The sequence below is a fragment of the Pteropus vampyrus genome, unplaced genomic scaffold (genome assembly GCF_000151845.1).
Source record: "Pteropus vampyrus isolate Shadow unplaced genomic scaffold, Pvam_2.0 Scaffold472, whole genome shotgun sequence".
NCBI lineage: Eukaryota > Metazoa > Chordata > Mammalia > Chiroptera > Pteropodidae > Pteropus > Pteropus vampyrus.
This window is the reverse complement of record NW_011889253.1, coordinates 1,154,305-1,166,371: the sequence shown is the minus strand read 5'-3', so window position 1 is coordinate 1,166,371 and position 12,067 is coordinate 1,154,305. Positions and strand designations below refer to the sequence as shown.

Sequence of the window (12,067 nt, the reverse complement as noted above, 5' to 3'; positions counted from 1 at the left end):
AAAAAATCGTAAGATTTGTATGGAAGCACAAAAGACCCCGAATTGCCAAAGCCATCCTGAGAATAAAGAATGAAGCTGGAGGCATCACTCTGCCTGACTTCGAATTATACTACAAAGCTTCAGTAATCAAAATGGCATGGTATTGGCAGAAAAACATACACACGGACCAGTGGAACAGAATCGAGAATCCAAAAGTAAGCCCATATTTATATGAGCAAATAATTTGTGACAAAGAAGCCAAAAACATACAGTGGAGAAAGGAAAACCTCTTCAATAAATGGTGCTGGGAAAACTGGAAAGCCACCAGCAAAAGAAGGAAACTAGACTGTTGTCTGTCACTGCACACCAAAATTAACTCGAAATGGATTAAGGGCCTGCATGGAAGACCTGAAACAATAAAATGCATAGAAGAAAACATAGGAACTAAACTGAAGGGCCTTGGACTTAAAGAGGATTTTATGAATTTGACCTGAAAAAAGAAGGGAAGTAAAAGCAAAAATAAATGAATGGGACTCCATCAAACTAAAAAGCTTCTGCTCAGCAAAAGAAATTCTCAACAAGGTAAAGAGACAACCATCTGAATGGGAATATATATTTGCAAGCAACACCAATAAGGACCTAATATTCAAAATATACAAAGAACTCATACAACTCAATAATAACAACAAAAAGGAAAACAAATGATCTAGTCAAAAAATGGTCAGTGGACCTGGACAGACACTTCTTCCTAGAGGACATACAAACTGCCAACAAATATATGAAAAGATGCTCAACATTGCTAGCTATTAGGGAAATGCAAATGAAAACCACAATGAGATACCATCTCACACCTGTTAGAATGGCTGTAATCAACAGGACAAGTAATAAGAAATGTTGGAGAGGATGTGGAGAAATAGGAACCCTCATACACTGCTGGTGGGACAGCAAATTGGTACAGCCACTATGGAAAAGTAAGAATTTGTCTACCATGTGATCCAGCAATCCCTACTATGTATTTACCCCAAAGACATTTGCACACCAATGTTCTTAGCAGCATTATTCACAGTGGCCAGAACATGGAAACAACAGAAGTGTCCTATGATAGAAGATTGGCTAAAGAAGCTGTGGTACATATATACAATGGAATATTACTCAGCCATAAGAAGAGATGAAATACTACCATTTGCAGCAACATAGATGGACCTCGAAATAATCATATTAAGCGAAATAAGCCAGACAGAAAAAGTTGAAAATCACATGATATCTCTTATATGTGGGATATAAACCTAAAAGCAAGGAATGAACAAGACAAACAAACAGAGACTCATGGACATGGACAATGTTTTAGTGGTTACCTGAGGGGAGTGGGGAGGGGGAAAGGAGGAAGGAGAAAAAAATTAAAAAATCAAATGTTAAAAAATTAAAAATATAAGAATAATGAAAAAAAATAAAAGTACGAATATAAAAAAAAGAAAATTTGCTTTCATAAAATAGAACTAGATCTCTCTGTTTGGGACTATGATGAGTAGAGAAAGAAGAAGAGGGATAGGTAGAGATAACACCAGATAAACACCTATGTTTTTCAAATCATAATAGTATAATAATTATTTATTTTTCGAGAATATCTTTTTCATATAAATTTCCTATTTTATACTGCAAAAAAAAATCCAGTAATACACCCATAATAAAAGACTTTAACATCCCATTGACACCAATGGGCAGACCTTCCAGGCAAGGAATCAACAAGGAAACAATGGGCCTAAAAGACACATTAGACCAGATAGATTTATAAATATTCTCAGAGTATTTTACCCCAAAGCAGCAAAATATACATTCTTCTCAAGTACACATAGAACATTTTCCAAGATAGATCACATGTTAGGACACAAAACAAGTCACAATAAATTTTAGAAGATTGAAATCATATCATCCAACTTCTCTGATCACAATGGTATGAAATTAGAAATCAACTACAAAAAAATTGGAAAATACACAAACACATAAGGCTAAATGACATGCTATTATACAATGAATGGGTTATCAATGAGATCAAGGAAGAAATCAAAAGATACCTAGAGACAAATGAAAATGAAAACATAACAACTATAAGTCTATGGGACACAGTGTAAACAGTCCTAAGAGAGAAATTCATAATAATACAGGCTTACCTCAAGAAACAAGAAAAAGCTCAAGAAACAAGCTAACCTTACACTTAAAAGTACTAGAGGGACAGTGCACAGAAACATGACAGAGTGAGAGATGTACCCAGATCTCTCCTCGCGAAACAACAATAAGCTGAGCATCTAAAACTCAACAAAAAACATCCAATCTGCACACCAGCACATCTGAGCATGGGATATGCACATAAGAGCTACCCTAGGTCAGAACCCTGGGAGTCAGGCGGTAAACTGGGAGAACAAAGAAGCTGCCTCTCCCAGCCAGAGCTCTCTGCAGGAGGAAGAGGAGGGGAGAAGGTGCAGCAGTTTCTCTGAAAACCCTGCCTGAGAGAGCTGTGAGATCCACGCAGCAGCAGTGCCCAGGGATCAGTGTAGAAAGCAGAGAAGTAAGGATGGGAGAAAAGTAGAGATGGCAGAGAAGCAACAGTTGATTATGACCAGCCATGGTTGGAAAATGCCAGGCTGAGCCACAGCAACTATTCCTCAACCCAGAGGGTCACTCCTCCATATCCTGCAAGACCAAACACTGCAGAGCCCCAGGGGAATCTGAGCAAACACTACCGAAACTATTGCTAACACTGACAAGGATTGAGACTGAAGGTAGCGAGAGTGATTGAATATCTATAAGAAAAAAAAGGCATTAACACTTTATATAAAGTAGAGATCCAAGAGGCTTAGACACTATCTACTGGAAACCAAAGGAAAAACACCTTTGCAACAGGCTAAAGAGAGACTTTTATATAATAAATCTTTCTGGAAAAAAAGCAGAACTCGCTTCCATTAATGCCCAGGCAGAGAAATGGTCCATTAAACACCATGAACAACCAAGGTGACAAGGCATCTCAGAAAGAAAGAGAAAAAATCTCCAGAAGATAAGCTTAAAGACATAGAAATACACGACTTAAATGACAGAGTTTTCAAGATGGTACTTCTGAAAACACTCAGTGAGATCCAAAACAATTCATATCAACAAATTCAGGAATTAAAAAAAAAACAACTAGATGAACAGAATGAGTTCTTTAGAAAGAAGATTGAACCCCTCATAAAGAACCAAATATAAATTCTGGAGATGAAGAACACACAGCAAGAGATAAAAAATGAAATAGCAAGCTTGGGGAAAAGAGTCAACCAAACGAAGGAAAGGATCAATGATATCGAAGACAGAAATCTAGAAATAAATCAGAAGGAAGAAAAGAGAAACTGAAGAATGAAAAATTATGAAAGAGAAATACAAGAATTAGTTGATGCCATCAGGAGAAGAAACATAAGAATAATGGGCATTCTCGAAGGGGAGTAAAAAGATCAGGGATTAGATAGTATTTTCAGGCAAATAATTGATGAGAATTTCCCAAATCAAAAGAATGAGCTGGAGCTTGGAATTCAAGAAGTCAACAGAACACTCAATTATCTCACCCAAAAAGGCCTTCAAGATACATTGTATTGAAATTAATAAAATCAATGGCTAACACAGAATTCTCAGGGCAGCTGGGGGAAAGAAGACGGTAACCTATAAAGGAAAACCCATTAGATTATTATTAGACTTCTCAGCACAAACTTTACAAGATAGAAAGGAATAGAATGAAATATTCAAACTATTAAATGAAAGGAACTACCAGCCAAGAATAATGTACACAGCAAAGCTCTCCCTTAGATATGAAGGAGAAATAAAGACCTTTCCAGACATACAAAAATTGAGGAAATTCCCCACCACAAGACCTGCATTACAGGAAATATTGAAAGAGGTCAGATAACCTGAAACAAAATGACAAAAAAAAAAAAAAACCATAACTATGAGTGAGGCGACTAGCAGGCAGATAGAAGCAGAAGAGTGCAACCCTTACTAAGAAAAGGGCATTATAAGTTTAAGCAATAAGAAGAGATAGTGATAAACTTTCAGCATACATAGGAACAAATTGAGATAGCAATGACAGAAAAGGAGAGGATTCAAAGATCCAAATTCGCAAAGGAGATAAGGCACCTGCCAAAGAATATGGACTACTATATATATGTATATATATATAACTATCCTCTACATATTTGTAATGGTAACCACAGGTCAAAGATTCAGAACTGAAATATATGACATCAAACAAGAAAGATCAGAGGGAAAACCTATAAAGCACAACAACAACAAAAAAAAACAAAACAAATAAACAACAACAACAACAAAACAGACACACAAGGACAAGGAAGCAATGGAAATACAGAGCTACCAGAAAGCAAAACATAAAATTATTATAGGAAAATGTCATATTTCAATAATCACCATAAATGTAAATGGACTGAAATCACCAATAAAAAGCCACAGAGTTGCAGATTGGGTCAAAAAACAAAACCTAACCATATGCTGCCTCCAGGAGACACAACTAAGTTCCAAAGACAAATATAGACTCAAAGTGAAAGGGTGGAAAATGAGGTTTCAACCAAATGGCATTCAGAGAAAAGTGGGAGTAGCGGTACTAATATCGGATGAAATAGACTTCAAAATAAAAAAGGTAAAGAAAGATACTGAAGAACACTTCATAATGATAAAGGGAATCATATACCAAGAAGACATAACAATTCTTAATATCTATGCTCCCAAACAGAGAGTCCAGAAATATATAAAGCAATTACTAACAGAAGTATCATAGTTGGGGACCAAAACACTATCATAGTAGGCGACCTAAATACCCTACTGTCAGATATGGACAGATCATTCAAACAGAAAATCAATAAGGAAATAACATCCTTAAATGATACATTAGACCAACTGGACATAACTGACATTTACAGAGCCTTTAATCCCAAAACAACTGTTTATACATTCTTCTCTAGTGCACGTGGAACATTCTCAAGGATTGACCACATACTAGTACACAGAGATAGCCTCAACAAATATGAGGGTTGAAATCATAACAACCATATTCTCTGATCATAAAGCTTTGAAGCTGAAGATTAACTGTAAAAAGTGGGAAGAACCACGAATACATGGAAATTAAACAGCATGCTACTGAAAAATGACTGCGTCAGAGAAGACGTAAGAGGAGACATCAAAAGATAGTACAGCATATCAAAACTTTTGGGACACAGCAAAGGCGGTCATAAGAGGAAAGTTCATATCGTTACAGGCCTATCTCCAAAAACAAGCATGAGCCCAAATAAACAACCTAACACTTCATCTTAAAAAACTAGAAAAGGAATAACAAATGAAGCCTAAAGTCAGTAGAAGGAAGGAAATCATCAAAAATAGAGCAGAATTAAATGAAATTGAAAACAAAAGAACAATAGAAAATATAAATGCAACAAAGAGCTGGTTCTTTGAGGTTAATAAAATTGACAACCCTCTGACTAGACTCACTGAAGAAAAAAAGAGAAATGACACAAATAAAATCAGGGATGAAAGAGGAGAAATTATGACAGACACCACAGAAATGCAAAGGATCATACAAGAATACTATAAAAAAGTATATAACACCAAATTAAATAACCTAGAAGAAATAGACAAGTATTTAGAAAGATACCACCTTCCTAGACTGAATCAAGAAGAACTGGAAAATCTAAATAGACTGATCACAGTCTACAGCCATGCCACCGTGAACGGGCCTGATCTCGTCTGATCTTGGAAGTTAAGCAGGGTCGGGTCTGGTTAGTAATTGGATGGGAGACCATCTAGGAATACCAGGTGCTGTCGGTGTAAAAAAATAAATAAAAAATAAACCGATCAGCAGTATGGAAATTTAAAAATTTTCCAAAACCTCCCAAAAAGTAAAAGTCCAGGACCAGATGGCTTCACCACTGAATTCTACCAAACATTCAAAGATTTAATATCTATTCTCCTCAAACTCTTCCAGAAAAATTTGAAAAGGAGGCAATACTTTCTAGCTCATTTTATGAGGCCAATATTAATTACTCTGATACCAAAACCTCATACAGATAACACAAAAAAAGAAAACTACAGACCTATACTTCCCATGAATACAGATGCAAAAATCCTAAATAGGATACTAGCGAATCAAATACAGCAACATATTCAAAAGATTATATGCCACAATCAAGTGGTCTTCATCTCAGGGGTACAGGGATGGTTCAACATATGCAAATTGATTAATGTGATACACCACAGAAACAAATTATAGAATAAGAATCATATGATCATATCGATAGATGAAGAAAAAGCCTTTGACAAGATACACCATCCATTTATGATCAAAACACTATAGAAAACGGTCTGGAGGTTTCTCAAAAAAATTAAAAATGGACATAACTTTTGACCCAGCAATTACACTTTTGGGTATTTATCCAAAGGAAACCAAAACAATAAATCTTAAAGATCTACACACTCCAATATTCATGGCAGCACAATTTACAATATCCAAGCTATGGAAGCAACCTAAATGCCCATCAACAGACAATTGGGTAAAGAAGTTATGGTTCATATATACAATCGAATATTACTCAGCCATTAAAAAAATAAAATCCTACCATTTGCAATGACATGGATGGACCTAGAAGTTATTATCCTGAATGAAATCAGTCAGACAGAGAAAGATAAATGTCATATGATTTCATTTACATGTGGAATTGAAGGAACAAAAAGAACAAACTAATGAAAAACAGAATCACAAATATAGAGGACAATCTGATGATGGACAGAGAGGAGGGGGATTGGGGGACTGGGAGAATGAAGTGAAGGCTTAAAAAGTACAAATTAGTAGTTGATAGATGGTCACGGGGATGGGGAGCATGGCGTAGGGAATGCGGTTAGCGTTAATATATTGGCTAGGTGGAAAACCAGAGAGAAGGAGCAATCAGGGGATCATTGTACAAACTATATAAATGTCTAACCAATGTACTGTATAGATGAAACTAATAAAAGAAAAAAAAAGAAGTAAGAGACTTGTTTTAAGATGGCAGGTTGAACTCACACATTTAGTTCTGCTCCCTCCTCAAAGTTCTGATAAAATTATAGTAAAGGAATTTTAAAAGAGCATAAATATACAGAATTGAGGATACAGGAGAGAAGACATTAGCAACAAATTTTAGAAACCAGGTAGCAGATGGACAAATAGTAACTGAGTAAGTAGAACTGAGAAATCTGCATCTCAAGTCATCAATAGGGAAAGCTGAGAGCCAACTCAGTTTACACCATAGAACTCCAAGAAAAGGCTCAGGAATTTTAGTGCCAGGTACATCTATAAGTAGGGAAAAAGGAGTTTCTAAAACCAGGATGACTGGTTGAAAGTCAGCCTAAGATACTGATAGACTTGCAGATTTCCTCCTCCACTCTGTAGAGTCAAATAACTTTCTTTCCTGACCCCAGCAGAAGACTGGAGGTCTAGAGAAGATTCCTGAAGCTCTAAAGATATCTTTAAAATAAGAAAATCTATGTTTGACATTCTCAGAGAGATTAGAGGAGACATTGCATCCATTAGACAAAAAGAGGAAATTTTAAGGATTATTGAGAAAATAAAAGCTCTTTAGAATTAAAAATATGACAATAGGAACTAAAACCTCAATAAAAGATTGGAAGATAAAGTAACATTTTAAAAAAGAAAGAAATGGAGAACAGGAAAAAAAAATGGAAAATTAGATGACCAACACAGGCATATGAAAACTAGGAGTTACCTAAATAGACAGAGTTCTTTCTTAATGTCTTTTTGGGACATTAAGTAGTTGTTCAAGATCAGACAACTGATAGAGGCTGAGCTGGGATTCTAACTCGGGTGTGTCTGATTTTTTAAGAGCAAGTTTTCCCAATTCCACTATGCTATAATAAAGTCTCTACAGTGAGAACCCACCCCACCAGTCACATCTATCTTCTCCTTCCTCGGATATTTTGTCAAAGATCAGATAAAGGGAATGTGGTAATAGCAACTTCATGATGTGCTAAGATAGGCATTGAGGTCTACAGTTTAAGGAATCTCTGGTTAGTTCTTTAGTTGTAAGTTCTCTTAAGGGCCATTCTAATTCTAGGATTCTAATGCTGCCTTTGTATTTGCCCTCTTTTCAATTTCTTATTTAAGATCATTGCTTTTGATCCTTCCCCATCTCTCATTAGAAGTGATTCAGTCCTTTCTAAACCAACTTCACTCATTTGTTCTTTCATTTTCCTATTTCAGTTTTAGTATATGTGCTGCCAAAGCAAGCACTCATTTTACTATTTCTACTTCACCTTTCCACCTTGTGTTTATGATCTCTTCTGTCTACTAAAACCTATGTCAGTAGGTTTATCTATTCTGATTTTTAAAGGCTCATACTTTGCTCCTACTGGAGATGTAGCTTTGAATCCTTTCAAACAACAACAAATACAACAACAAAACTTCCGCTTTATATCTCATCAGTTTCTGGCATTTTAATAAGAGAGTCTGCTTCCCATTTAAACATACTTCTTAAAACGTTTTTAATACCTTTCTGCTCTAATGAATTTGTTTAGCCACAATATTCCTCTGCCAAATTTCCTAGCTTTTGAGAAATTCGCTTCAGCTGTTATCATTCCATGGCCAGAAAAATTATTTCTCACTTGACGAATCATAGCCTCCCTTCTTATACATAAACTCAATTAACCCGTCTCAACAATTTCCCTTTTGAAAGTACACTCTAGAATGTTAATATGTGTTTAAAAATTCTGTAACTGTCCTTCAATTTCATGTTTTTATGTTCTAAATATTTCTTCCTTTGTCAATATCTAATTATTTCTAGACCTTCTTATGGAATCTTAAACAGCTGAACTAAAAGGAAACTTAAGAAGTCACCTGGGTTCATCTCCAACCTGAAACATTTATTCACACATTCATCAAACATTTATTGAGTACCTATGTGTTATGCCCTGTCATTCAAAGATAAATAAAACAAAAATCTTTGCTCTTAAAAAGCTCAATCTATGGGGAACAGAGATAAACAAATAAATTACAATACAACATGGGAAATGTTATAGCAGAAGATAAACATAAATCAGTAGGAACAAAGAAGAAAAGAGTGACCAAAAATGCTTTATGGCTCACAAAACTGTTTCACAAACATTAGTTCATTTACTTCTCTAAACAACTCTGTGACATAGGCATTACAGGCAAGGTAATGGACAATCAGTAAGGCTATAGGATTTACCCAAAGTCACTTACCTAATACTGAGTGCTGGAATTCAAATTCTTCTAACATTAAAGTATGAGTTCATGCTCATCAAACTATGCTGACTCTTCCCTTTCTTACTTACCACTTTTGGGGGTACCTAAAAGAAAAGTACATCATTTAATAATTTTACTTTCCTCAATTTCTTTTAGGGAGCATATATGTTCATTAGTCTAATTTCTTCTCCATTTAAATTTAAGTCCATTTTACACTGCCCATTTATATACTGTGAGACATTGAAATTCTCTTTCAAGCTACCACATTCTAAGAAATAAGAATCCCAATACTTCTCTCTCCCATCTACATAAGAGAACCCCTAAACCACTTGAGGGAAATATGTCTTTTGTATCATGCCTGGCTTATTGCTTTAAAATCGCATTCAGTTCTACTAACAGAACTAGGAAACTGAATCTGTCTTGCATTTTAAAATTATTCACATTATTCAATCATACAGTAGATATTTTCTGAGCATTTACTCCATATAAGGCACTTATACTCCACTGTGAAGGATACAGAAAATAATAAGACATACTACTCACCATTATGAGTTTTAAAATGTAGAATGAGAGCTAAAACATAACACAAATAACTGCAATCTAAGGCAGACTGTGGTAAATGTAATAATGATAATAAACACTACAATTTCAGAACATGGAAGTGGTGGTAGTTGAACTGGGACTTAAAGAATGCATAGGAAAAAGTGAAGAGGTGAAAAAATAGAAATTGGTAGCCACAAAACAGTCATGTGAAGTGCAGCATAAAACAATATATAGTCAATAATATTCTAATGGCCATGTATAGTGCCAAAATTGTACTAGACTAATCAGAGGAATCATTTCATAAATTATATAAATGTTTAACCATTGTACTGTAGACCTGAAACTAATTTTTAAAAAAATTAAAAAATAAAAGAATAAATTGGTATTTGGCATTGAAAAATTGGAAAGAAAGGATTACAAATAGATGGAACAGCATGAACAAAAACATGATAGTAGAAAAAAATTGTAGCTAATAACCAAAGCTACCATTTATTGAGCACTTATTATTGCTAGGCACTGGTCCAAATGTTTCACATGCATTATCCCATTTAATCCCTCTAGCAACCATATGATGTAGATAATACCATTATTTTTGTACTGCAGATGAGAAAATCTAAGATTAGAGAGGTAAAATAACTTGTCCAAGGTCCCATGATTAATAAATCTTATTTAAAACTCTTTTTTGGTCTATCTAATTTAAAAGACAACTGCATAATACAATAATTATAAATCTGTATTGGTGAGCATACAAAGTATTAAGATGTGATTTGTATGACAATAACAGCACAAAGAAGGGAGGAGGGAATGGAGCTATATAAGAGTAAAGTTTTTTTTATAATATTGAAATTAAGTTGATATTATGCTGAACTAGACTGCTATAAATTGAGACATTAATTGTAATTCATAAGGTAACCACTAAGAAATAACTCAAAAAATAAAAAATAGAAGAAATAACAAGAGAATAAAAATGGTCATTAGAAAATGTCTATTTAATACTACAGAGGACAATAATGGAGGAATAGAGGAACAAAAAAGGCCTAAGATTTAGAGCAAGGAAAAAGCAAAATATCAGATGTAAATCCTACTTTATCGATAATTATACTAAATGTAAATAAATAAAATATTACGGGTAAAATCAGAGGTTGGCAAAATTGACCCCAAAAATAATCCAAATATATGAGGTCTACAAGAGACATAATTTTGATTCAGAGACACAATTTGAAAGTAAAAGGAATATGTATGTATATATTGCTATATATCCTTATATAGCAAACTAACCAAAAGAGAGCTAAAGTGGCCATACTTCTATTAGACAAAGTAGACTTTAAGACAAAAAGCATTATGGCAAGTGAAGGACATTTTATAACAATAAAAGGATCAATCTATCAAGAATATATAACATTTATAAGCATGTATATAGCTAACAACAGAGCCCCAAAATATATGAAGCAAAAATGGATGGAATTGAAGGAAGAGATAGATAATACAATGATACTAGTTGGAGGCTTGATTATCTCATTTTTGATAATGGATAGAACAACCTGGCAGATCAACAAGAAAATGGAATATTTTAACAATACTATAAACCTACTAGACCTAATAGACATCTCCAGAACACTCTACCCAACAAGAGCAGACTATACATTCTTCATAAGTGTTCATAGAACATTCTCCAGAATAGACCATATGTTAGGCCACAAAACAAGTTTCAATAAATTTAAAGCATTTGGAATCATACAAAATATAATATTATTGGAAGAAATTAAAGAAGTTCAAATATATAGAAAGACATCTCTTGTTCATAAATTAAAAGACTTAATATTGTTAAGATAGCAATATCCCCCAAATCAATCTACAAATTTCATGCAATCCTATCAAAATCCCAGCCAGCTTTTTGAAGAAATTGAAGTCTTGCTAAAATTTATATGCAAATGCAGAGTTCCAGAATAGCCAAGATAATCTTCAAAAAGAACAAAGTTGAAGGACTCACAATTCCTAATTTCAAAATTTGTACAAAGTTGCAATAATCTAGACTGGGTACTGGCCTAACAATAGACATATAGATTGATAGAATAGAATTGAAAGTCCAAAAATAAACCCATAGATTACAGCCATTTAATTTTTGACATGGGAGTCAAGAAAATCCAATTGGAGAAGAATAGTTTTTTCAACAAATAATGTCAGGGCAACTTGGTATCCAAGTACAAAAGAATAAGGTTAAACCCCTACCACATGCCATATACAAAAATTAACTCAAAATGAATC

The 12,067-nt window shown here is 34.3% G+C and overlaps 1 pseudogene; it reads left to right on the top strand.

The window, feature by feature from the left end:
* Positions 1-5,713: 5,713 nt before the first annotated feature.
* LOC111732602 lies at positions 5,714-5,832 on the top strand (annotated as a pseudogene).
* The last annotated feature ends 6,235 nt before the right edge of the window (positions 5,833-12,067 follow it).